Raw genomic sequence first — 27,604 nt, 5'->3', positions numbered from 1 at the left:
ATCTTGATACTTTCTACACTGTTTGGCCCAAAGCATCATTGATGCGTTCGAGGAGGAATTAACGACTATATGGAACATATTTATATACAAAATTCTTCTTAATATATACCTGTATCTATAAATACTGCATTCACATAATGATAACTACCTGTGAGGCATATGGCACTTATTTAATTAAGTGAAATAAATTTAAAGAGAATATGACACGCTGATCAATAGAATCCTATAAATTGAATTTAGAAAAACGAGTCCAATGATCTGATTTGAGACGAGCCATATTGTGTGCTTTAAATGAGTAAACTATTAATCTAAATTAACCTAAAGTAAGTTTGTATCTTAATTCATTTGAAAAGGGTTAAATATAAATATCAATTTTAGAACTCCTGTAATAAACTCAAAAAGACAGAGACATGTATGGTTCTATTTATCACATAAATTGCAGATGTGAAAAATTGTGCAATAGTCATTAATGGTTTCCATAAATGGTAGAAAAAGCTCGTCTCAGACGTTGGGTTTTTCACTCCGATGTAATCGTGATATAGTGTTATTGCCCGTGTGGCTCATGTTTTTTACGAAATGGGCGTAATACGTGACATAACAGGCTAGTTAATTAATAAGTAACCATTCTGTTACATTTTCTCATGACTGCCATGTGCTCACAAACAGGTATATTTTTGTTTACGTGATAGCGCAATTAAAGGTTTTTGTTTTGTATGTTTTATGTCGCTACAAGGAAGTGCCATTTTTGAAGTGTGTATGCAAACGAAGTTTTTGTTTTATAGATATATGTAGGCCATCGCCATGGTGGGAATCGTCCTCATACGGATAAGTATGGGTCTGAAAAGGGCGATGCGTTATATATATTTCTTAATTTATCATATTTGGTCGAAGATGTTTATCATAATAACCAAACAACAATTAAGATATAATTTGGAGATGGAAATTACCAACGCAACTACTTTAACGATGAATCGATAAACTTCGTTAATTAATCCACTTTATGTAACGAAAGTATGAGAATGTGAGAGGAAATATGCATGTACATGAAAATTTGAGCAAATACTGAAAAAAAGAACGTTGATTTTAACTGTAGTTTGATGGGTTAGGATACCACACGTGTATACTTATCATGATAAAGTGAGTGTACGTTTTAGCATTTCAGAAAGTTAGTGAATGTGATATTTCTGAATGTGTAGTTTTTCTAGTGTATATAAAAGAATATCACATAGTTGAATATGAAAATGGAAATAAATGAAATTTTTAGAGTTTTAGAAAGTGAGAAAATGCAACAGAAGGTGTTTGTGTGAGTTGCTATGAGTATGACACGATGTGAGCAGGTGTGAGATCGTACAAATGAGTGTGTGAAGGTTTAGGACGGTGGGTTAGCGATTTTGTGGATAGTTTCAATATCTTTCCAATGTTATGATTCCTATTGTACTTTTTAACAAATCTGTATTGTGCTGATTGATTTTGGTCTATCGAAACCAAATCTTAAAGAAAACATAATAGAAGTAATGATTGATAGGAAACCAATTAAGTGAGGAGCATGATATTAACCTTTAAGTGAGGAGCATGATATTTACCTTTAAGTGAGGAGCATGATATTTACCTTTAAGAATCCTAGTAAACGATGTCTTCATACACGCTTTAGCCACACTCACCTCCGGTAACAATTCCTTATTAATTATATCTACATGTATGCATTATTGCATTATCAGATACACCAATCCTGGGATTATGTCATGTATCCTTATAAGGCACTAGACGTTTGACGTTCACATTGGTAGTATGTACCGGTATTTAAAAGCAATGTTTATGAATAACATTGGTTTACCGTTAGGCCAATAACAAATGTCAGATTAAAAACACAAATGTCACAGGCGTCTTGTAAGATATGACCTTCAGGTCTTCTGCGTGTTTCTCGCTGTTTATGGATTAGCTTTATAGTGCATTAACGACATGCTGTTCGGTGTCCGATCCTTATGTGATATTTTTGTTGCGGCGATGTCGCTTTCCTGATGATTCAGGGTTTTATTGATGATAAATTCATCAGACACAATGATTTGGTTGTTGTTGTAGTAGGTTTTTATACTCTGTGAACGTTTTTACGAGATATTACATTAGATTTCTGATGCCCATACTTCTGTGTAAACTTTCAGTGTTTCAACTTGAAGCTTGTTTCGTATATATTAACAATCATCAGCTAGCGACCTTCAAGTATTTGGGGAGTGTTTATATATATTCCTGTAACTATGGAAATATAATTTAAATGCTAATTCATTGTTATCTTGGTCACAACTAAAAGAACATACAATATTAAACTAGAAATCTGGATGTGTTTTTTGTAATGATCATGGTCTTAGTTTTAATATAATTCTTTTCCAACACTTATAAATCATGATTTCTGATTTGTACGGTTACATCCGTTATTATTGTATGTGTGCGTGTGCATGCGTGTTTTTTTAACGATGATCTTTGATTCAAAAACACAAATATTTGTATCATGATAATGTTTATATTTAGATTATATTCACGTATTTTTTGTATATGGTGATGCTCATTGTTTTATCAATCTCTTTGCACCAGAATCGGTGTTAAAAAAATACATTACATATTTGAACATGAATTCAATATTCCAGTAAGAAAAGGTTTGGAAAATTTAAGACATGCAGGTAGTATAAGCCTAACATGGGAAAGTATATTTAAATCATTAAAAATTCTACACAAATTGTCACACTGTATTGCAAGTTGTACGATGGCCGATAGCGGCCGACAAAACACTCCCATAAGGAAAAAATGTTCTGTCTGACACTTTGTCAATTTACTAGGAGACAGTTTACATATTTTGTAAAAAAAAAGTGAACTGTCATGACACTTTGTAGGTTCATGCGGGCACTTTACATTTTTACTTTCACAAAATAAACATCTGGGGGAGGAGATGAGGTAGTTACAGTTAAGGTGTGCTTGGAGGGGAGGGGAGGGGGTATATGATTATATTACGATAAGTGATAAAGACAAATATTCACATACGACATAGCCGCCAAATAGAGAAGTTATGGAAAATTCCGTATGAAAGAATTATAGTTATTTGAAAACTGTAAACTGTCTCCTAGTGAATTGACAAAGTGTCAGACAGAACACTTTTTACTTATGGGAGTGTTTTGTCGGCCGCTATCGGCCATCGTAAACTTGTTTGCAGTTATAAGTGACAAGGTGTCATTTCAATGGACTGGAGTACACTTTTCGCATTTACGAGCATTTTCGATATCTGTTTTAAACTGTAAAGAGGAAAGTTAACGCTAGTACATTTTTTTTTATTATCATCTCTTTTTCTCCTGGTTATTAATATGATTAATATATTACACTTACTAACAATATCATAAAATTAAACAATAATGCAAATATATAAATCTGGGGGCATTATCTCACAACAGAAATAAATTTGTAAAAAGATAAGTATACCCTCTCTAACCTTGAAGAAGTTCATCCACGTTTAAAAAAACATCAAATGATAAAAGTTTATAGACAGGAGATATAATTAAAGACTCTCTGTTTATTAGTGTAGCCAATACGTATGCATATCTGATGTATTTCTTTAGGTTTCATCATTTTCAGTTTCATATAACGTAACTTCATGGATCGTATAATTTAAGTTGTTTTGTTATTTTGACCAGGAACCTACATATGTATGTGAGCCCCAGTACATGTTAAGACCTATATTTCAACCTGAGAAATGCATCAATCAAAACATAATCAATCTCATCTAGCGTTGATTAGTTCAAATCATTACCCATGCAACTTGCATGACCGAGGCGTGATAAAACTTAATGTATGGACTCTTTTGCGTATACGGACACAAGTATGTCATATTTGTTATAGATGGAATTTTGTCTGTAAAGACGCAACGCATTACTATCCTAACACCTAGGACAGCGAGCAAATTAATGGTGGCATGGAGCAAATAAATCATATTCAAACATACGCGGTGCAGTAGTTTCACCTCGTGCCAAGTTTATATAAATATACACATGTATATATAATAAAATAGGTCAAACACAGATCTGCTGTCTCCCAAGTACTCTCGTGGCTACTTCTTCAGGGGAATATATATATAACAACAGAGGGAGTATAAAATTCATAATCCCCCGAAGAGCGGCAGAATGTAGCCGCGAAAGTACTAGGGAGACAGCAGATCTGTGTTTGGCTTTTTATTTTATTATATATATATATATATAGCTTAGAAACACAAATGAGGAAGGAAGACAACTTTTTGACTCGTACCCTGACCGGGCCTCGAACTCACGATCTACGGCACCCAATCGCCTAGCCAGAAATATCCGCAGCCTATACCGCTGCGCCACATCGGCGTTCTTAAAAAAGAACGTTTCAATGTATATATATACAAACAAGATTCTGCCGCTAGGCTTTTCTGTCCTTGAAGAGTTCTTGTATAATTTGTTTAAATACTCAATAGGTACATGTATGTTAAAATCTCTGGTATAAGTTGAATATCAAACGACATTAGAAAAATATGTATTGGATCATTCAAGGATATGCCAGGTTTGGAGGTCGAGGAAAGCCGGAATACCCGGACAAAAATAAATATCAAACGACGTTAGTAAATTAGGACATTGGTTTGTTATATAACACCCAAGGAAACCCCGGTATAGACTAAATATCAAACGACGTAAGTAAAATAAGACATTGGTTTGTTATATAACACCGAAGAAAATCCCTGTATAAATTAAACATCAAACGACATTATTTAAACAAGGTAGATGTCTGTTATCAGATACCGAGTGAATTACTGAATCAGTAAGCGCTTCTACATCTAGGTCTCAAATGCATCTTTATTTAGTGAATACTAAACATGAACACAGCCAATCATTTAGAAAAAGTATCCAGAAAATAAATTCAAGATTTCAACCACTATAATAGAATGCAAAAAAACCTTCATATCAATCTCAAATAATTGATAACCACACATGGTTACATAATGCAAGATATCGGTACATGCAACACATACTCCGCACAATATCTGGGAGTCAAGCTAATGTCTAAAACCGAAACATGTTTCTTATGTAATAAATTCAAGATGGAACATGGTTTCTGTCTCATCCGCATAAAAAATGACATTTATCTTCTATACTGTGTATGTAATTAGCGTTAGTTACTGTGTAGAAATGACATTATGTTTACAGCCGGACCAATATAGTATCTAAAGCATAATATTGAAAAATATTTCACTCCATATTGACAATATTTGGAAACATATCCCACATTGTTCAGATATATCAAGTGTTCAGTGACGTATTCAACATTATGCAGAGAAGCATGGAGCAGTATTCATTTAGCTTTAAGCATGATTAAGATATAATATTTATATTTCCACTTAATTCAGACTCAATGAACCTACCACAGTTAACTCAATTAATTTTTCAATGAACTATATCAAGTCCGGCGTAGGAATACATTTGTCGAGCTTGGACTATATTTTTTAATTCCTTTTCAAAAGTGATCATATGTATATGAAATAAATTCTATTAAAAATACCATTTTTTTAATTCGTTATTAAGTTTGTTCACGAAAGAAATCCTGAAAGTAATAACCATATGTAGCCGAAGAGTGATGACGTACATTTCGGCAAGTTCCGTGGTAGACTTGCACAAGTCCCTATTTGTCAAGGAAAGTCTCAAGACCTATTGAGGTTTATACCCCCATACACCTCAACATAACTTTATTCAATCCTTAATTGAACATAATCAAGGAATTATTCAATATAATTAAGAAATATTTAGCAGTATTTAGTGCATATATATCATTTAGCAGATTTATTGACTAGATTTCACGACATATTGATCATAATTCAGATACATTGAACGTCATTCAGGATATACTCAACATTACTTTGATACATATCTGTATATTCAACAGAATTCAGGCCAACTTCAGTATTGTGAAGATGGGACTAAATGGGTGTTAAATGGTACGCAAACATCTCCTTTTTCCATAATTAAGGTAGTTGTTTGGTCATGCCCGATGGTTAGCGACACCAAACGGTGTCGGCGAAATTAATGTTTTCATTTATAATTAGTAGCGCGCTCTGGCCCTAAACCAGACATGAGTTTCTCTCTCGTATATACGAGATTAATGCAGAGTTTTTAGATTACATAGAATACATAAGATCGTTTTCTTTCTCAATCTTTTGCCGTGCATTCTTTGTTTTAGATTTGCAAATGCTAAGGCCGCAGGATATTGTTTCGATCGTGAGTTTCCTAGGTATTAGTTAGGGTATACAGTGCTAGTGTACATGTAGACATTCTACACATATTGAAAGTGACAATGGAAACGATTGAAAACTGTAAGGCAGACTGAGAAAAGAAAGATGTTTGACAGAATAAATGAGTGAAATATTACCCCCATATGAAAAACAAAAACAATTCTTTATGTTATTGTTATTTTAAATAAAAATCACCTTTAGTTGACATTGCTAGGGAATACTCTTCTACACACTACCTGTTGAAATCGACAAACTATAGCCATTGTCTTGAAAATGAGACATATCCCATACTCCCTCTGTTGTTATATATATATAAATATTTTAATTTTCTTATTACGTTTTTATTTTATAGAAGAGGTGGTTGGGTGGAGTGCTCTGAATTAAGGGAATAAAGGTTCCACTAAAGGGTTAAGATCCTTTTCGTTCCTAATGCAGAAACAGATGCATGCTACACTATATTTATTTTAATCCATAATCTTAAGCTTCGTGATATTTATATCAAATATTGAAGAAAAAAACCCATACAATGTACTATTAGGGAGACGTACCTTTGTCTGTATGAGATGAATTGTATCCTGGTTAATGCTTTAATCCGCCTTCATATATTATACAGGTATCCCGCTATAAAATGAATAAAAATATGTAAATTAAGCAGTAGATATCTACCCTAATAAAAAACATTTGATAAATTAATCAATGAATATGGATCAACTCAAAACCTAAATCCCGAAATTAAATCCTCGCTAATAAATCTATTATAATTTCATTTAAGCATAAAAACTGACCTAAACTCAATCATGTTGACACAAAGTGTATATCCATGAACGTCGCCACCAGCTTCAATTGCAGGATGTGTTGTTTATACCACACATTGCATAATTCAAGTACGCTGAAGGTTTTGTCGGACCGGGCCAGTCAACGTGAAGATACATCTAAAGTGTAGCCTATATGTAGATTCAAAATGGCTGCTGACTTGTTCGGGTGCATCACACGGCTGAGTAAGTTTTCGTAACTTTACTCGGTTTTGAACGCTGCCGTGATTCCGATTCTAACTTCAGTTTGTTGGTCATGATTGCAGCTTTAATTTTGTTTATATTTGGAGTTATGCTTGTGGATAATTATGCATTTACATGACATTCTTGTTACAAACAATTATCATTGTGAGACCTATACGGCTTTTAATTGGTTAAAAAAAATGATAACAATAACTAGTTTTGATCAAGGTCAAAACATGGGATTTCTATCCAGAAAATTATCGTAGACATGTTATCGTTCTGACGGTCACTTTAATACGTTTAACCTTTGTTTTCTCTTCGTTATCACTTCTCTTCTCTAACCGGCCATTTGACTTTGAACCTTGACCATGACCTGAAGCTTCAAAGAAGGTCAAGGTCAATGATTTGCATGCCTTTGTTGCCAGCCATAGATACTATAAATGTACTAAATAATAAGTATGTATGTGTCAGAGTATTAGAAGGAAAGCATATAAATTGCAGTTTGATGATAATTTTGAATTTTGACGGGAAAATGTTTTTCACAAGTGCAGTTTCTGCCTGATTATGATTTTACCTTGAAATGGTGCAAACATCTTTAAAATTGCATTTTCTTCTATCTATGTTACAAATAAATCGTTTTTACTAGAATTTGAAAATTTTGATTTTGTGTTCATTTGACCTCTGTGACCTTGAGCGAAGGTAAAGGTCAATGAAAAGAAATGCGTATGGTAGGCATACATACATGATATCAATGTGTCAGATGAAAAATCTGTAAGAGTAAAGGGTAAGAATAATAATAATAAAAAAAATAGTACAGATGTACATTTTTCGAAAAATTTATTTGGATTTTGGCGGGAAAATGAATATTCATTTTGATTTTTAATTTTTTTTACCCTTAGTTGACCTCGTTCTTTGACCTTGACCTTGACATTTTTTCTAAGAACATGTTACGGTGAAAAGTTAGTTCCGACCATTAACTACAAGATGCACTGAATGTGTAAGAAATAGAACAAACTGTCAAAGAACCCGATTCGAAAGAATTCTTTCATTTTTTGTCCTCTGTGACCTTGAATGAAGGTCAAAATCACTGAGAAGTAACTTCTTTTGTAGCAACTCTTGCACGCTATTGTTGTGTCAAATATCAAGTCTGTAAGGTTTTAAGTGCATTTTTGCCTAATTTTAGAATTTTGGCGGGGAAAACTTTCATGTTTTTTAATGTGCCATATATCCGTCATTTTTCATCGGATGATTAAAAAGGATGCACCTTTCATCTCAATGGATCATGCTCTTTCATATGCTCTTTCAAAATTTAATTCAAATTGAGACTTTTATTTTTGACCTAATTTTGAACCCATAGCTAGGTTATGACCTTGACACATTTTCTGATAACATGGCATGGAGAAAAATGAGCTCCGAGCATAAAGTACATGACATATGAAGTTCATGAAGCTATTGTCGTTCAAAAGAAATCATATATTTAGATCCGTGACCTTGACCTTTGAATTTATCAGCTCGATTGTTTTTGTAATGTTCTAAAATACGAACGTTGTATCTGTTTTCGTTTTTGAGTAAAAGTTTTCACAAGCAGTGTTAAGAATAATAACAATAGGCAAAAAAAAACATAATGAAAATAATAGGGATTTCCATCCGAAATGTAAATCCCCTTATAATGGAAAAATATTTTTTTTTAAAAACTTTATTTGATGCAAAATTTTGATAACTTGATAACAAAAAAATGTTAATCAGTACTCTTGATATTTATTTAAAGTAAAAAAGTAAAGCCAATGGTCGAATATTTTTGGAGAAATTGGTTCACAGTAAGGTTGTTTATTTCGATACTACTCGTTATTTACTACGAACACGACGCGGCCATTACGTCAAATAGGCGTTTATTCATGCAAAATTTAGCAATTTGCTCAAAATTATTTGCGACAAAAACTTGATCAGTGCCCGTGAAATGTATTCAGTTATACACAGATTCAAAAATTGAAACGATTAGACGAGAAGTTTTGGAGAAAAGTGGTTCACAATAAGGTAGTATTGGTAGCTCGATGTCATCTCGCTACGTCGTTACTTTCAGATAGAGACAGTTTCCAATCCCTGTATGCACGTCCCTGATTTAACACACTGATGAATAGAATATTACACTCAATGTCAATTAAATACATCAAACGAGTTTAACAATATGATTTGGGACGAGCCATATTTTTAAATGAGGTAAACATTAATTTCAAACTTGACATAAATTTAATATTAATTTCAATTAATCTGAATTAGTTAAATATCAATTTCAATTTAAGAACTACTGTAATTAACTCAATATCACATGAATGTAGGGTTTTATTCAACACATAAATTGTACCCCGAAATGATAGTGATATAGTGTTTGTGCATGTGTGGCTCATACGTTTTACGTAATGGATGTACTCTGTGGCATAACAGGCTAGTTAACTAATAAGTAAACATTCTGTTACATTTTCTCGTGACTAGCATGTGCTCATTATCAGGTAAATTGTTATATTTTTGTTTACGTGAATTACATGTCTTGATCGTTCAAGGTTTATGTCGCTACAAGGAAGTGCCATTTTCAAAGTGTGCATGTAAACAAAGTTAATACAAATATGCAGGTCATGGTTTATAGAATCACCATGGTGGGAATTGTCCTGAGCTAATACATGTATATAGACGCTTGTGTTTTATAGAACTACATTTACGTCTATATGGATGTGTTAGGGTCTGAGAGGGGCGATGGTAATCTGTATTTCTTAATTTTTCATATTTAGTCGAAGATGTTTATAGTAACTAAACAACACTACAGACATCAATTGGAGATGGACGTATTATAAATTGGTCTTTAAAGCCAATGGTTATGCATAACAGGTGTTAATCGGTTTACCGTTAGGCCAATAACAAATGTCAGGTTAAAACACTAATGTCACAGGGATCTTGTAAGATATGACCTTCAGGTCTTCTCCGTGTCTCTCGGGGTTTATGGATTAGCTTTATAGTGCATTAACGGCATGCTGTTCGGTGTCCGATCGTAATGTGGTATTTTTATTTTTGATTTGGTTGTTGTTGTTGTTGTAGATTTTTTATACTCTGCGAATATTTTAAGGGGCATTGCAATGGATTTCTTCCGCCCATACGTCTGTGTAAACTTTCAGTGTAACAACTTGAAGCTTGTCTCGTATATCTTGACAATCTTAGGCTGGTGACTTTTAGGTTTTAGGGTAGGTAGAGTGTTTAGATATTCCTGTAACTATTGAATTGTAATTTAAATGCTAATCAATTGTTATCGTGATCATATCTAGAAGAACATACACTATTAGACTAGTTAGAAATCATGGATAATGATTTGTACGGTTGCATCCGTTATTATTCTGTGTGCGTGGGTTTTTTAATGATGATCATTGATTTAAACACAAATGTATGTATCATGATAATGTTTATCTCTAGCTAAATTTTCATGTTTGTTTTATGTGATGATGATCATTATTTGATTAATTTCATTGGTCCAGAATTGGTGGTTGATAAATAGATTTAATATTTGAACATGAATTGAATATTCTAGTAACAATCTCCAGTTTTATATAGTTAACATTGAGGAGGAGTGAATTATGGTCTTAGGTTCGGAGATGTAATAGTGGACCGATGTCCGACAAATCTGAGGTTTATAAGTAGGGGATATATATTGTATGATATATGAGAGATGTGCTATAATTTCAGACCTGCAGGTAGGGTAATCTAAACATAATTTAAATATTTAAATCATTAATATTTCTACATCTGTTTCATTGCAAGTTGTTCGCAGTGATATGTGACAAGTTGTCATTTTGATAGACCGGAGTTAACGGTGTGCGTTTAATGAAAGTGCAACAATCAAAACATCATCAATCTAATCTGGCGTTAATTAGCTTAAGTAATTACCCGTGCAACTGGTATGACCCACGCGTGATACAACTTAATTCATGGACACTTTTATGTACACGGACGCAAGTATAATGGTGTAGTTATTGCATTGTCCGTCATATTTGATATAGATGTACTTTTGAGTGTGAGGACGCAACTCACTGCTATCCTTACATCTAAGACAGCGAAAGAATTTATGGTGGCCTGGAGCAAATAAATCATATTTAAACATACGCGGTGCATTAGTTTCACCTCATGCCAAAAAATATACATTTTTGTATATCTTTTTTTTTTGTATAATTTGTTTAAATACTCGATAAGTATGTTAAAATCCCTGGTATAAATTGACTATCAAACGACATTATAAAATTATGTACAATGTATAGGTTGGTTCAATAATTTCGAAGGAAATCCCCGGCATGGATTAAATATCAAACAACGTTAGTAACATAAGATATTGGATTGTCATATAACATCCAAGGGAATCCTCGGTATAAATTTAAATGTCAAACAACGTCATTAAAACCAGGTGATTGCCTGCTATCAAATACCGAGGGAAATCCTGAACATAAAGTTGACAGCAGATGACGTCAGTTTAAGTGAGTGTTTCTGAGTCCCAAATGAATCTTTATATAGTGAAGACGAAACATGGACTTAACCAATCCTTTATGGAAAGTATCCAAATATTGAAGATTCCAACCACTAAAATGTGGATGCAAAACCCCCGTTTACGGAGGTGGGCGTCATTAATTGTTAATGTAGTCATCAATCAGACTAACATATTCCTGGTCATACAGACCGATCGTAGGCGTAAAATAGTGTTGTTTTGTAAAGACACCTCATATCAACCTCAACTACGGAATAGGTAACCATACATGGATAACATAATGCGAGATATCGGTACATGCAACACATACTGTGTACAATGTCTGGGGAGTCAAGCTAATATCTAAAACAGAAACATGTTTCTTATATATATTGTAATATATATAATTGTGTATGTAAATAGCTGGGGATACTGTGTAGAAATGGCATTATGTTTACAGCCAGTCCACTATAGTATATAAACCATAATTTATATTTAGCAGTATTTAGCATATATTGAAAAACATTCAGTGGAATGAAAATCCATTCAGCTCCATGCTGACAGTATTTGTAAACATATCCCACATTGTTTAGATATATCAAAAGAATTCAGTGAAATATTCAACGATATGCAGAGAAATATGGAGCAGCATTCATACAAAAACGGCATACGTAACAATGTGTATGAGTGTCGTTTCAAGGCCGACTGGACTTTAACTGATATTGACTGTACGTACGTGTGAACGTACTCGCTCAATATCCTTGAGGGGTGCATTCACCGATTCAGTGCGTAAAAATATCTTCGTCGCCTATAGGAGACGATTTTTAAAGTATTTTTCTTTTTTACCCATAAATCAACATTAAATCTCACTGCGCATGTGCTTTTTTAGCGACGGAATGAACGGAAATAAAAACAGATTTTGAAATTCTGATCGACATGCCCCATGGACCCCACTAGTCGACCCTGGCCTTTCGTCCGAATATCCTGTATACCTGCACGTTCTGTGACGAAATAATAATTTTCTATCATCACGATCGACACTGGGACATTTCGTATGTCGACAAAGATACACAATGTATCGAATAGTATATCATTCATTAATATATTCGACGTGAAGATACATCGAATATAATCCAGGATATATCAACCTAATTCAACGTTTTACAGATATATTGACTAGAATTCGTGACATATTAAACATAATTCAGATACAAAATGTACATTGAATAGAAATCAGAATAGCATTCATATATATATATTGAACAGAATCAAGCTATTCAGCAATGGTCAAATACATCGAACAGTATTCGGTTACCAAATATAAACCAACTCATTTTCACGTGCGAATAATTTTCGAGTAGTTACGGGCGATTCAAATTCGTGAATATAATCGTCGCGAAATAGATTCGGTCACAGGTACAGTGGGAATTTTATGACTATAAATCACGAAATTAAATTGACGCGAAAAAGTCGGTCGGCATGAAAACGCAAAATTAAGTAGCCCCTAAAAATCCTGGTTTATAGTATTCAGCGTAATGCAGAGATATGGTCAATAATATCCAATGACGTGTTGTACGGTATTCAGTAACAACGTAATACCCATATCAGCCCGAAGACCCAATATCAGACCGAGGGCTCTAGCCCGAGGTCTGATATTGGTCGAGGGCTGATATATGGCATGTGATATGGATTTTCCCATGTTTTATTCTGTTAATCATATACTTCAATACTGAAAGTAATTACGTCAACACCTTTCTGTTTAAGGTAGCGAGTGATACTCGATTGAATGGATTTCAATGTGTCCGGCTCGTATTCTTCCCCGTTTGATTTCTGGGCATTCATGAAAAATATTGCTAGATATCGGTCAAGTTCCTTTGACTATAGTTCTTCGATCTGTCTTGTTTCATTTCTAGATTTCAACCATGAAGAAAATTTGTTCAAGTCCGATACAGTTTTTCTCACAGTATTTAGGTTCCTCATCTTTTCTACAAAATGACGAGTTGACTCCTCCGACTCATCAACACAAGTACGAGGAAACTCCTCCTCCGATCTGTCATTCGGTTCATTTGTAGCTTCACTGGACTGGTTCCGTTTATATATTAGATAATCAAGTTCCATTATGCGATCTGCAAGTGAGTTTATGACCTTTCCTCCCTCACTTTCTCTAGTCGACATAATGACAGCTGACAGCTGAGCTGTGCGCGTCTCTAATTAATGTAAACACTGTCGTCTGCTGCGTGCTACATCCTAGAGGCGTTCCGAACTTAAACAGTAAAGAGGAGTTCCGAAAATCGTGATATGCATTTTCCGACCGGCGGTCCGATACGTGATATACATTTTCCGACCGGCGGTCTGAAATGGGCCACGTGATTTAGCCGTATTACACAGGGCGGGAATACAGTATTTAGTAGGAAGTATATGATAAACGGTAATATGATCAATAATATCCAATGACGTGTTGTACGGTATTCAGTAACAACGCAATGCAGAGATATGATCAATAATACCCAATGACGTGGTGTACGGTATTAAGTAACAACATTATGCCGAGATACACAGTATACTTAAGAGATATTCAGCGACATTTGAACACAGTAATGTTGTTATCATCAATGAAATTAAAACTGTAGTGTTTAAAACTATGACTACTAGCGGAACTTAGGGAAAAGAAATTACTAAAAAAAGAATATCGATTCGCTTTACAAAAAAGCATATTAAGTATACCTATTTAATTCGAAATGAACTTGACGCGGACAAAGTCCTAGAAGGACTATCACAAAGACAGGTACGGCAGATTTTCACTGATAATCGAATAGTCTGTTTATACATTATATAGCACAGTATATCGTTTTGACAGATCTTGAGGGGGAAAAAAACAAAAACAAAACAAAAAACTAATGAGTTTCGTTAATAAACCATACACCATTCAAGAGTAGGGGTGCTGGGGTGGAGTGTTCCGAGTTAAAAGAACTTAGGTTCAGCAAAAGAGTTTAGATCTAGAGAAAGCAGATGCATGATACACTATATGTAACTAAATCCATGATCTTAAGCTTCGTGACATTTACATGAAATATCTAAAACATACGATTAGGGAGACGTACCTTTGTCTGTATGTGATGAATTGTATCCTGTTTAATGTTTAAATCCGCCTTCAAATATCAAACAAGTATCACACTGTAAAATAAATCAAAACATATATTTTTCAAATGAAGTAGTAAATGATATTTACTCTAATTTGATAAATCAATCAATGAATATGAAACAAATAAGAGTAAAACCTAAATCTCGAAACTTTATCCTCACCAATTTATATTTAATATCAACTAAGTTTAGAAACTGATATCGTACCTGAATTAAGCTCAATTGTGATGCCACTTAGCGAACCTCACCACCAGTTTCAATAACAGGATGTGTTGTATTTATCCCACACCACATATACATTGTCGGACCGGGCCATCTAACGTCAAGGTAAAAATTGTAGTGTAGCCTATATGTTTTCGTTAAATATGTGTATTAAAGGAGACATCGCCACTACGTATTTCCCATGAAGACCATCATAGTCATAGCAACAGCCAGATGTTACAAGTGGCTTACATCAAATGGTACAGGTCAACTCAGTAATGAATACAAATCATTCTGGTGTTGCAGTCCCCTTGTCTGAAACCACGGAAATCATGTAATCCTGCTATAGGATTCAAAATGACGTGTACACATAAAAATTGCACATTGAATGGGTATAATAGATCCATTTCATGTTGTAAAACCGAATGATGGATACAACTTTACATTATTAGGTTGGCGAATGTTCTATCTACTGTTTACAGTGTAGTTGGTATATGTCACGGTTGTCCTATTAGGACCTTGCTCAAATTTTCATATATTTGTTTTATATATAAAATATATTTAGTTTTAATGCTAAATTTAATGACTGCAAATATAGCGAAATCCAATACCCGCAAAAATTACCAACTACAGTACGGTATCTCTCAAGATAACGAAAAATAAACACATAGAAAATTACAGCCATATTTTACCTTAATAGAATCATATATAATATAATGTTTTATATACTCTAAGGGACTCTCATAAAATTTGTTAAATAAACTCTGTATACAGTTAAATGGAGTATGTGTAAAATAGTATGTCCATATACAAGGCGTACTTACTATGACCTACGTCTGGGCGTCAGATCGCGCCACTTGGGGATGTTCATGCGTAAAACAAGCCATGAACATATTTAATCAAATTTAGTATAATAGTATCACATATTGAGTTAAATCAATTATTGCAAACAAATTGTACTCGAATATAACTTCATATGTATTTTAATAGAGTCCTGCATCAACTCGGTTGCACTCTAGTAGAATCACACACTGTGTTGAATAAACCAACTTCAGTACATGCAAATGATATGATAGAGTGCAATATTCCAGTATTGTCTTGTCATATTGACGACTGTTGACATATAAAACTTGTTGATGTTGATTTATTTATGCAATATTGGAATAAGAATACATCAGAGATTACTTAGCTGAAAACCGTATACGGAATGTTCGATATTGTGCTCGTCAAAGGTCTAGGTCACGTCGTAAAACCTTCTTAAACTCTACACCAATACATTTTACAACAGCAAATTCCTTATTTTCCTTGCATTACAAATGCGTTATTACATTTGTTGACGGATAGCTTTGTTGAAGAACATGGTCTGTGTACTGCAGCTTTAGCAATGACACAGGGCGCTTTAAATGGGAATATCAAAAATTACAATCAATAATGACATTATAATTAAAGCATGTCACAAAGAACTCAAAAGATTGCCTTCACCTCTGTTTTTTACCATTTATTATGCATTCTCTGCTGTATCTGACGCCGCCTAACCACATTTCTTAAAACGCTTTGCGACAGGATATTATATTTTCATTTGACGTCATACAATGAAATTCCAGTGGGACATATTTGCCCGAATAATTCTGACGTTTTATCGATTTGGTGATAAAAGGTTAGAAAGAGAACTAGGTAATGTCCGCCTTACTCTTTCGGCATCAACACTTGTATAAAATTGCAAGCTTCCGGCAGGTGCAGTGACCACTAAACCTGTGTTATATTTAATCATAACCAGGGGAAAAAATCAACACGTTTTGCGCGCTGAATGTCAGCAAATCATAATTCCTCTAGGTTTTCATGTAATCTCGAACATGCATTTCTGATATTAAATTAAAATACTGCACTCGTTAATTGCATACCAATTAGTTCCGTGTATTACATATATTTACATATAATGAATAATTGTACATGTACGTACCATCATTAGGACGTGCAACTCGTTTAAAAAGCAAGACTCTAAAATGGTCATACTAGCCAGTGTCTCGATACGTTACCAGCATTACATTCAACGACATACAAAAGTTACATTCAATCAGAAATACACTTAAATAATTATAGTAACAAACGACATGTTACTTAATCCTATGAGATTTTGTTTGTTTACTGAATCTAATTAAAATTGGACTTGTAAAGCAATGGAAATGACAAGTCTAATTTTAACTTGATTGTTTGTTTACTGGGTGTATTGCCCCGTGAACAGCCGAGGCCATTTTGAGGTTTTTGAAGTAGTTGGTGACTACCTCACTGAACAACATACGGGAGGCCCGTCGTATGTCATCCAGAACACTTATGGTAAATGTTTTTGCCAAAGGACACATGACAGCACAGACCGGTCCGTTTCTCAGCTTCCCGAGAACACAAACCGATACGGGTAGGGAGTGTCAAACCACATACCTAGGATATTCACTTGAGTTTAACCGTTCTCGTCGATTGATCTAATGGCTTATGCGGTCCCTTATGATAACAGAGAATGATGGCATTTGGATTTATACAGTACTTATTATAAAGGGAATACATATTATAACATATGGATTCAAAATATTTAGAATGAGACACAGAAGATGCAGGATATTTGTTAAATTGTTTATAATCTGTGACACTGGCCTAAGAGATAAGTATGTAGTGTATACGTCACATGTTTATATTTTATATGAATTTCTTTCCAGTTTACGTGTCGAGCTACTCTCAAGTCAGCTCATCAGTAAATCTGCATAAAATGAATTTCTTATAGTTTTAAAAATAAATTGGAGTTATCTCCCTTTACTTCCGATAGGGTATACCACAGCAGTATAATTCAGGTAAATATACTTTTTGATTTTAATAATTTGGAAAAGTCCTATCCATTTGACAAATTGAAAGTTATAAAAAGAAGGCCGGATTATAATGATAAACATACTCAACGGTTAGCATGCTTCCTTGTTCAATACCTCTAAATGAGAATAAATAAAGGGACATTTTCACAAAATAAGAAAATGGCAACAGATTTCTCTTTGGCATGATACAAACGTAACGTGACTTTTTCAATTAATCATAAAAAATGTTTGTTAGTAACTGTTCAATTAATCTACTTTATAAATGACGGCCAAACATTTAACATTTAAACTGAACTTATCTATTAAACAAAATGAAGCATCATATGGATTGATAAAAGGATGGGGCAAAAATAAAAGCCATGATGATCAATCATAGACCCCACTGTCCGTGATATCAACACCAACATTGACCAAACAAGAGAATAACCACGTGTCTAGTGTATATATGTATAGGAGGCAGTGGTTCAAAGATTTCATTTAAACTTCTTGAGTATATCACAAACAATACGGCATTAAATAATCGTAGCACTGTACGCAATTGTTTCTCTAATAACTAAAATTATTTAAATTACCTGTTTTTAAGCAATTTGCCGTAAATCTAGAAGTGTAATAATGCTAACAAAACCATCACCAAACGATGTCATTAACAACCCAATATCAAGATGGTTTTCAATTAGATATATTCCATTCGTCACACAAAAAAATCACAAGGAAACGTCCGTTTTGTTTCCCGATGCCAACACTTGTATACATGTTTTCCAGTTTCCTGAAGATATTTTGATAGCAAACACCACCATACCAGGAAAATATCAACATGTTTTTGACTTTTAATGGTCGACGAACTGTGATAATTCTAGGTTTTCGTGTTCAGACAGGCACAGGTAGATAAGCTATTGAATTTAAATACTCCACTCCGCAATTGTATATTAATTACTTCCGTGTAACACATTCCCATATATTAAGCAATATGTCAACAATATGAGCTGAAACTAGTTCTAAACTCACGATCATTATACGGCGTGACGTGGTGAATCTCTGGTGTAGTGACCAGACTAGTTCCTATTGTACAGACAGGAGACACATCAGATATCAACACACTTCAAAACATATTGATACAGCGGAGCCAAAATGAATTAGACCGCACCATACAGTTGTTCCGTCCTCGTGGGACTCGTCAGTGTTGTTAAGGGCCCAAAGTGTTGATAGACCAACAAACTCTTAATAATAGATCGATATAGGATGGGGAGGTGCCAACATATCGGTATTGGGTTGCAAAAGAACGATAAGGCATTCTGTCGTTGAGGCAATAAAAAAAATAAGTAAACGGGAATCTGGCAATTGTCTGAACTAGTAAACGTTATAAATTTAACCGTAATACGACACTTAAAGTCCGAAGATAACCCAAAGTTCTTGAAAATACAAGATTTTGAAAATTTAGCATGCAAAGATAAGTTGACGAAAAAAAGCGGACGCAAAATGAGAACACAAGATAGTAAACGTCATGAAAAGTCGTACAAATATCGGCAAATAGATGAAAAGATAGGAGAGAACGAAAGAGACCGCGTGGATCGAGTCGAACGAGGAATTTGCATTGCTTCTGTGAGTTACTCGACTCGACAGCCTAACAGGTTCGTAATGAAGTTATGCACACTTGCTACCGTGCTGACAAAACACAAACATTAAAACTGAGTATTACCTCATCGAACCACAATATTTGTCTGATCTTGGTACTTATTCTTTATCCATTTGCTTCATATTTTTGCGACTTTGTGCACGAATCAATTCATATTGATGCTTAATTTCTAATGTTTTTGATATTCTTTACTTATTTCTTAGCTATGCATATTGCAATAACATAAATAATTGAGGGAAAACGGGCTATAATTGGACCCACTGGTTAGTCCTAGAGGGTCGAAACAGTTGTATGATGTCCCTAACATCACTGATTAGTCCTAGAGGGTCGAAACAGCTGTATGATGTCCCCAGCATCACAGATTAGTCCTGGAAGGTCAAAACAGTTGTATGGTGTCCCTAGCATCACTGATTAGTCTTAGAGGGTCGAAACAGCTGTATGATGTCCCTAGCACCACAGATTAGTCCTAGAAGGTCAAAACAGTTGTATGGTGTCCCTAAATATCACTGATTAGTCCTAGAGGGTCGAAACAGCTGTATGATGTCCCTAACATCACTGATAAGTCCTAGAGGGTCGAAACAGCTGTATGATGTCCTTGACATCACTGATAAGTCCTAGAGGGTCGAAACAGTTGTATGATGTCCTTGACATCACTGATAAGTCCTAGAGGGTCGAAGCAGTTGTGTGATACAGTTTTGTATTCAATATTCTGTATATAATATATATTTTTCATAATTATAATTCAATGTTGATGTTCACTGGGGAGTCTTGTACATTTAAAGGGACTATCCCAAGCACCTGTTTTTGTACTTCGATTCGTGATAACAATGTAAGCCTAGCTTGATATATAATATATTGTCTTTGAGATGACTGTTAGATAACCCTCGTTTTCTAATATTGGTCCCAGTTAAATCTCATTTACTTACATATTAAACCAATGCTATTGTGAAATATAGCAACGAAATGAAATTTGAATTTTTAAATTACTACAGTATTCAAAATGCAACCAGAACATACCGGCATACATGATCTTAAAATCTCCTATTTAAGCTTATTTCATATATGTCATAACAGATTATCAAGGAAGATTAAGATTTAAATCACATTCTATCTCATGATTACTCGTCGTAACCTGTTTGTTGCGGTTTAATTCATTCCAATAGTGACATGGTTCGGATCATTTGGAATTAAGATATTGAAAATTATTAAATTAATGGAAAATAATAGAATTTACAGAACACCTCCCCATCCACATTTTAGTATTTCTTTCTTGTTTAGTTTTTGGTCGCCTCCTACCATCAAACAAATTAGGCCCTTAGTATCACTGACAATTTCTAGAATTACTAAACAACTGTGTGATGCAGCGTCCGAGATGGACATGCACATGTAAAGTAAAGTAAGGGAGGTCACTCGTATAACTTTATATGCATGGCCACCGTCAGCTGGTGTCCATTTGTGAAGCCATGCATCTGTCGACCGGGCTATGTTTAACTTTTCTATGAAGTGTTCTTTCAAAATATGAACATCAAAGTAACTTTGCTTGACTCCGTATGTTAAATTGAACATCAAATCTTAAATAGATTGATACCGTTTATAGGTTACTCGGAACTCAAATAAAACAGATATTTTATATACCTCGAGTTTGATGAGATTAAAAAAAAAAAATACAAATTTGATATTAATATGGCTTTAGTTGCATCGATAACTAAATATACTCCTGTACAGTTCAATGGCATCTTAACAATTGTATTCCATTTTAACTCATCGAATTAATATTTCATGGAAACACAATATCAAAATCTGATGATTAACCCCAAATACCAGTAAACACACAGACGATAAAACAAAATCCAGTTGTTTGGGAGCATCGGAATGCTCAGACATGAACTAACAATAAAACTGTGTCCCATGTTTGGTTGTAATAGCGCCGGCACAGTCTGTGAAGAAGAGATAAACATACAGAATTACATTATTTAAAAATCATAAAATATCTTTTTTTCCATAACAATTATTTAGATTCCCTTTTCTAATTTTAAATATATTATTGTATTAATATTCTACTGATATGATGACGTATACTGATAACATTAATTATTTCAAGTAAAACCACTTTTCGCCGGTAGATAAAATGGACGCAAAGTAGCCAAACTGTCAAGGCTGTTCGAGTGACTTCCCCTGACCCGTCAGCTATTAGGTCGCCGACGTGTCGGTCGGGAATCACTCGGGCCTTTCTGTCATTCCTCTGAGTGAACAAATATGATCTATGAAAAAATCATCAATGCATGATTATGTTTTTCGAGATTTTAACGATCAGAATCTGTGGGAATTTGACAATTTGTCCATCCGCCTGACGTATTCTTCCGATATTTCGTGTGATGGTGAACACAGGACGTGTGTCCATCTTATACTCGGAGGAACAAATCATCATAAAACACACCTGCGATGGATTCATTAGGTTTAATGGCATCTTGCAATGATAGATACCATATTGAGCCTTTTTACGAGGAGGAATTTGTCTCGTTCCCACATATTCTCTGTAAGTATGATACCCCTTGGAACCTAGGTCCACATTTTGAAGCAGAAACAGGCCAACAAACCGTAATACAGGTAACTCTAAAACTGTATGGTTTTAGAAGACATATTTTTTAGTTGTATATGTGTAAGTATGAAAGTTGCGAGTATATCATTAATGTTAATCTGCTTGTACAACCTGCTATGTCAACATACTGAAGAATCAGGCACGTGTGATTAAGAAAATGAAATAATGAAAAAAAAATGGTTATATTTCATCCACAATTAACAGAGATCACAGAATTCTCATACACATAAAACCTCATTGTACGTATGCTTATTTATTTAGCTGGCACTTTTCTTGATGAAAGCGATTGAGTGAAGACGCTATTTTCTTACAAACACGAAGATGTTTCATAAGATATGATAACTATTTACCCGACAGAGACTATTAGCAGATATCTGGTATGTATTTACCTGACAGAGATCTGGTATGTATTTACCTGACAGAGATCTGGTATGTATTTACCTGACAGAGATCTGGTATGTATTTACCTGACAGAGATCTCGTATGTATTTACCTGACAGAGATCTCGTATGTATTTACCTGACAGAGATCTCGTATGTATTTACCTGACAGAGATTCTAATGTAAGCTAAATATCGACAAGTGGTGCCGAAGTAGCTCATGTTATCATATCACCTTTCTCCTGCTTATATCTCGATACATTACTTACTGATGGTCTTGTTCTTATATATTGGTGGTATATTGACTTCAAGTTCAAGTCCTTTATTAACTTTGAGTCCTTCGACTCATCAGTATCCTACACATACACAATATACAAAACATAACATTGACAACATCAAAAAAATCGTGCCAGAGACCATATACTCGGAGAGCATACCTATGTTAAAGGAATTCTTTTGACATTTGCCGCTTTGATATATTTGGTTAAATTGTCTAATTTTTTGGTATTTTGTCCGTTAACTAATGGTATATATTTAACCATACTTGGTTTTTAAACTCAAGCCAATTTCTGTATCTTCAGTTTCAACTTTCTCCACGAGAGGCCATTCCGATATTCCTAAAATCGATGCTTCATCAGTTTGACACTTCTATCACGTTCGTTGTAGATAAATTGTCTATATCTTCACTTAGTGCTTTGACATTTGCTGATAGTTGGCGACATAGAACCAAATCATGGCTCTATTTTTGCTCAGATGTCAGTATTCTGTTTCATGCAGATTTTTTTTTTCTTTTGTTCATTTTCATGTTCGTAGCATTAAACAAAAATAGATATTCTTTTCACGGAATTAGGTAACATAAAAATTATCATTTACTGAGACAAAGTTAAACTTAAGTGATGTTTCCTTCATTCTAAATATGGCCAGTTATTCTGAGCCCATTCTACTACTTTAGTCCCGAACGCATGCGCGGTGGTATATCAGTTTATGTGAAAGAAAATCTTCAAGCAAAAAGAAGGTCCGATACAGAGCGGGGAAATGTTTAATGGTTTTGACAAGAACTTGTTCTTGGCTCAGAAATATTACTATATGGTACTTTCTACCGATCTCAAAATTCACCTCTTGTTTTATGGTCTCATATATCCAAATCTATTGGTAATGCCTTTAAGACTGGGATTACCAACCGTCCCAAATTACGAGAAATACTTAATGCATTCAATCCATCCCAACTTGTTGAGTCCCAAACTCTCTATACGGAAGCCTCCAAGTCATTGAAAGATATCGTTTGTAAAAGAAGTGACAACCTTATTAGTAATGCTATGTTGAGAGTTTCCATGACCAACCGGTCAGATATCATTATCCAATCTTTTGTTTCTTTAATATTCTAAAATGTCAATGCAACATGTGTTCAAGCGGCACATTTGACGTTTTGACAAGAGGAAATTTACGGTCTATTTAGGGGAAAACTTCTAAAGGTCAGCGAATTGGAATATGTGAACTTGATGATATTAATGATGTTGTCAAAATCATTTACATATATACATGTATGTACGCCCCTGGTTTTGTGAAACAAAGTGCAAAGTTATATGTAAACATGACGTTTTTAAGAGTTCACGAGTTTTCCAGCACATCTATATCCGACTACATGTAATCACAAGGGTGCGACACATTTCCAAACCCACGATTTACATATTGTCAAGAACGTCGATAATGTCGTTAGTATGGACGAACACATTAAATACATGTATTTATATCATTTGTAACGACCGTATAGGTCACATGAGTTTGTTAAGTCTTGCGCTTATTAGAATATTAAGTTTATTCCAGTACAGGATTTGTACAATCCTCTTCACCGGACTCAAAAGCATACAAAGCAGTAACACATAATACTGATATTGTAGACAAAATGTACATGTAATATAGATAACAAAGACTGTAATGATTATATCAATACTAGTAGTCAAATTAATTGTTTCGTTCTAAAAATAACAAGGTCTTGGTTTGTCCAAATTTTATTTTTCAATATGTTTGTGTAAGAGGCAGATATCAAATGTTCTGGAAGAGAGTTGAATATCCTCTTCCTGCGTGTGGTTGTCACATATTTCCATAATAATCGTATTTTCTGCGTCAGGTGAACGCAAAGACCTACCGGCCGTATTTATGTGTTCACAATTTCATGAACACCGATTCATCCTCGGTACCCCTTTATTATTGGTCGATTTGAATCATTAAAGTAATACTTCATCATTGAATCGATTAATTGTGATACAATTAATTGTTTGCCACGCATGTTCTGAAATTCAAATCCAAAGAAATAAGTATGCGCGAAATCAGATATACCGTGTTGTCACTGTTTCGATCGTATTGATGTTAACAACCAACTCTGTTCCCACCAGAGGGCGTAGTATGTTGCACTATATTTGGTGTATTGCTATATTTGAAATTGGCTTTCCTCAAACTGAAACTGACGATACTGGAAGTTGGCTACGAAGCATATACCTATTGAGTCGTAATGACTGCATATCCTTTTGTCTGAATGTATTTGATTGATACTGCTTGAATTATAAAAAACATGTTTGACTAATTTGTCCATTTAATGGTCAATATTCCGTTGTTCATATACTTTGAACATCTTTGGCTGATAGCTGTCGTTTTTTCTTCTTCCACATTGTAAGACAGATCACAAAGGTTCGAGTGCATTTGTCGCATTTGTTTGTGTTTTTGGAGGTGGCATTTTCGAATTACATGTTTAGATAAAATAACTTAATGATATAAATGATATTGAAAACAAGAGAGTGTCAGAAGTTAAAGTTGGAGAGCATGTCAGCATTAAAGTAAATGATAATGTGCACTACCGACAGATGACATGTGTTGCAAGTGAGCGGGAATCACATACAGTGCGTGCAGCCATCAAGTTGGTGTGATTACCCCAGCTGAGACCACCTGTTAGCGTAAATCCAAATGTATTGCTAGCGGCCAGGTTGTCAGGTTGTCTAGCGGCCAGGTTGTCTAGCAGTGTGTTATGCAGATGGTTTGAAAATGTGATGGCGACTTCTGTTTTTAATGACATTTATAATGCAACATTGGTTAGTATTAAAAGTCATTTGCCAATTAAGTCTCCACTGTTCTAGTCTGTCAAGATCTTCTTATAGAAGCAATTCAGCAGTCGTTGTATGACTTATAAAGGAGACAATAGTCCAAAAAAATAACACCTTCCAAGAGACTGACCATACGATGCCATCGATGTACACCAAGAACAGCAGAGGTCAGACTACTGTATCCGTGGTGGCCCAGACAAAACAGGCGCTTTAATTCATCTGCGTTAATACCGTGTATTAATACTAGTTGGTTTCTGCATTTTAGGAATTACCTGATCCAAGGGAGAGAATTGTTTCTAATGCCGCAGAAGTGTAGTTTGGAAAGAAGGCGTTCATTAAGGACTTATTCAAATGCTTTAGAGAAGTATATCAGGGTAATGTACTGTGTTTGGTTATTAATGCTCCTTACTAAGTTGTCTAGTAAGTAAGTAAGTAAAAACTGTGTTTCTGTGGAGTGTATTCACGGAAAACCATGTTGAAATTTGGTAAATATATTGGGTAAGTCTAGGTGAGCCATTACGTTACTGTGAATGAAGTGTACCAGTAACTTTCAGGTGATGCAATTCAATAAAACTGGTCTACAGTTTTCTCCCTTTTTAAAGACAGAGACAGTATGTACTTCGAGCAAGTCAGGTGGAACAGAACAAAAGTGAAATTTGCATTTTGTTTGGTAAGCGCTGAATCGAATTCTTTGGCAAGGTATTTTGATATTTTTGATGGTATGCCATCAGGGCCTGTTGCCTCTGGGCAGTTTTAGGGCGTCTGGTTCAGTGAACCTTACGTCAGGCATAGAGGGAAATTTACTGTCTTAAAGCTTGCATTGGGGATGTTGGATAGGATGGAGAAATATTGCATTACATAGTTGGGTTGATTTGGGAGAAGATGCTGTATATTAGGCCTAGGACTGTTGATGGTGCACGTGGGTTTGGGTGTACAAGCCGACTCTCCAGGGTGTATTACAGACGGTGCAATAGGTGATGGAGGCATCCACTGCATCCATGCATGGACAGAATCCGAAAATGTGGGTTTTCATCGTGTTATGCTGAAACTGGTATTGCTGATAAGCACTTCTGATAGGCTCCATTTCTTCAACATGAAAGTCAAAACTAGTGTACATGACCTTTTATTTTCCAGCACTAATTGCTGTGTGTTTTTTTTTCTTTGTCCTATTAGTGTCAATTTCGTCAGGGATTTGTGTTCTTTGTAGCAATTTGCAGCAACCAGAGATCTTTTTGTAATGCTTGGTTTCCATCTTTACCATGATATCTGCCAGGGTTTAATACCCGTAATTTTGGTCGGACTGTACTGATGAAATTAGTACGATTTGTAATCCGGAATACTTTCAAGTTTTTAAGTGACTCCTCGTTTCATTTAAGCTCCTTTTCAAGTTAACATATACTTCCTTTTCCCCCTGTAAATATTCAAAAGAATGATGTCAGTATTTAAAGAAAAAAACAATCTATTTGGCGCGGTGCAAGGATTCTCAGAAGTCTCAAAAGCAGGAATACAAACATAACTTTATACAAGAGGCCCAGAGGGTCTGTATCGCTCACCTGGATTTCATGAGATATGAAACAAGAATGATGATTAAGTATATTTGTCACTGGTATTGCTATGTCAATATATCAAAGGCATTCTATATGGATACGTGAGGTTTTTATGCCAAAAAATGCATTAATCCATGAAATGAAATCGACTTTTGGCGCAACCTCATAGGGATGCTACCACACAAATGTGAGTGATATCCATTGCTTAGTTTCAGAGAAGAAGTTGTTTATATCAATTTAACCAGCCCCATCATTTGCACAATTTTGAATCCCCACCCCATAGTGATGCTACCAGGCAAATATGAGTGATATCCATTGCTCGGTTTGAGAGAAGAAGTCGTTAATATCAATAAAGCTATATTAACCCATTTTGGCCCCGCCCCT

At 34.7% G+C, this 27,604-nt stretch overlaps 1 protein-coding gene across 4 annotated transcripts in view; it reads right to left on the bottom strand.

Moving 5' to 3' along the window:
* Positions 1 to 27,604, bottom strand: part of LOC117332860 (zinc transporter ZIP12-like) — an 86,458-nt gene that overhangs the window by 47,813 nt on the left and 11,041 nt on the right. For 2 of the 4 annotated variants that reach the window (XM_033891912.1, XM_033891916.1), the window contains exons 2-3: positions 14,872 to 14,944; positions 6,829 to 6,901 (exon numbers count right to left, since the gene is read on the bottom strand). The gene's annotated coding sequence lies outside the window, so the exon portion shown is untranslated. Of the gene's footprint in view, positions 1 to 1,609; positions 1,774 to 6,828; positions 6,902 to 14,871; positions 14,945 to 15,118; positions 15,224 to 27,604 lie in introns of those variants that run through there. The other 2 variants (XM_033891913.1, XM_033891915.1) reach the window with 2 other exon arrangements.

This window comes from Pecten maximus, chromosome 8 (genome assembly GCF_902652985.1).
Source record: "Pecten maximus chromosome 8, xPecMax1.1, whole genome shotgun sequence".
Lineage (NCBI taxonomy): Eukaryota > Metazoa > Mollusca > Bivalvia > Pectinida > Pectinidae > Pecten > Pecten maximus.
The sequence above is the reverse complement of the archived record's forward strand: the minus strand, read 5'-3'. Positions and strand labels throughout refer to the sequence as shown.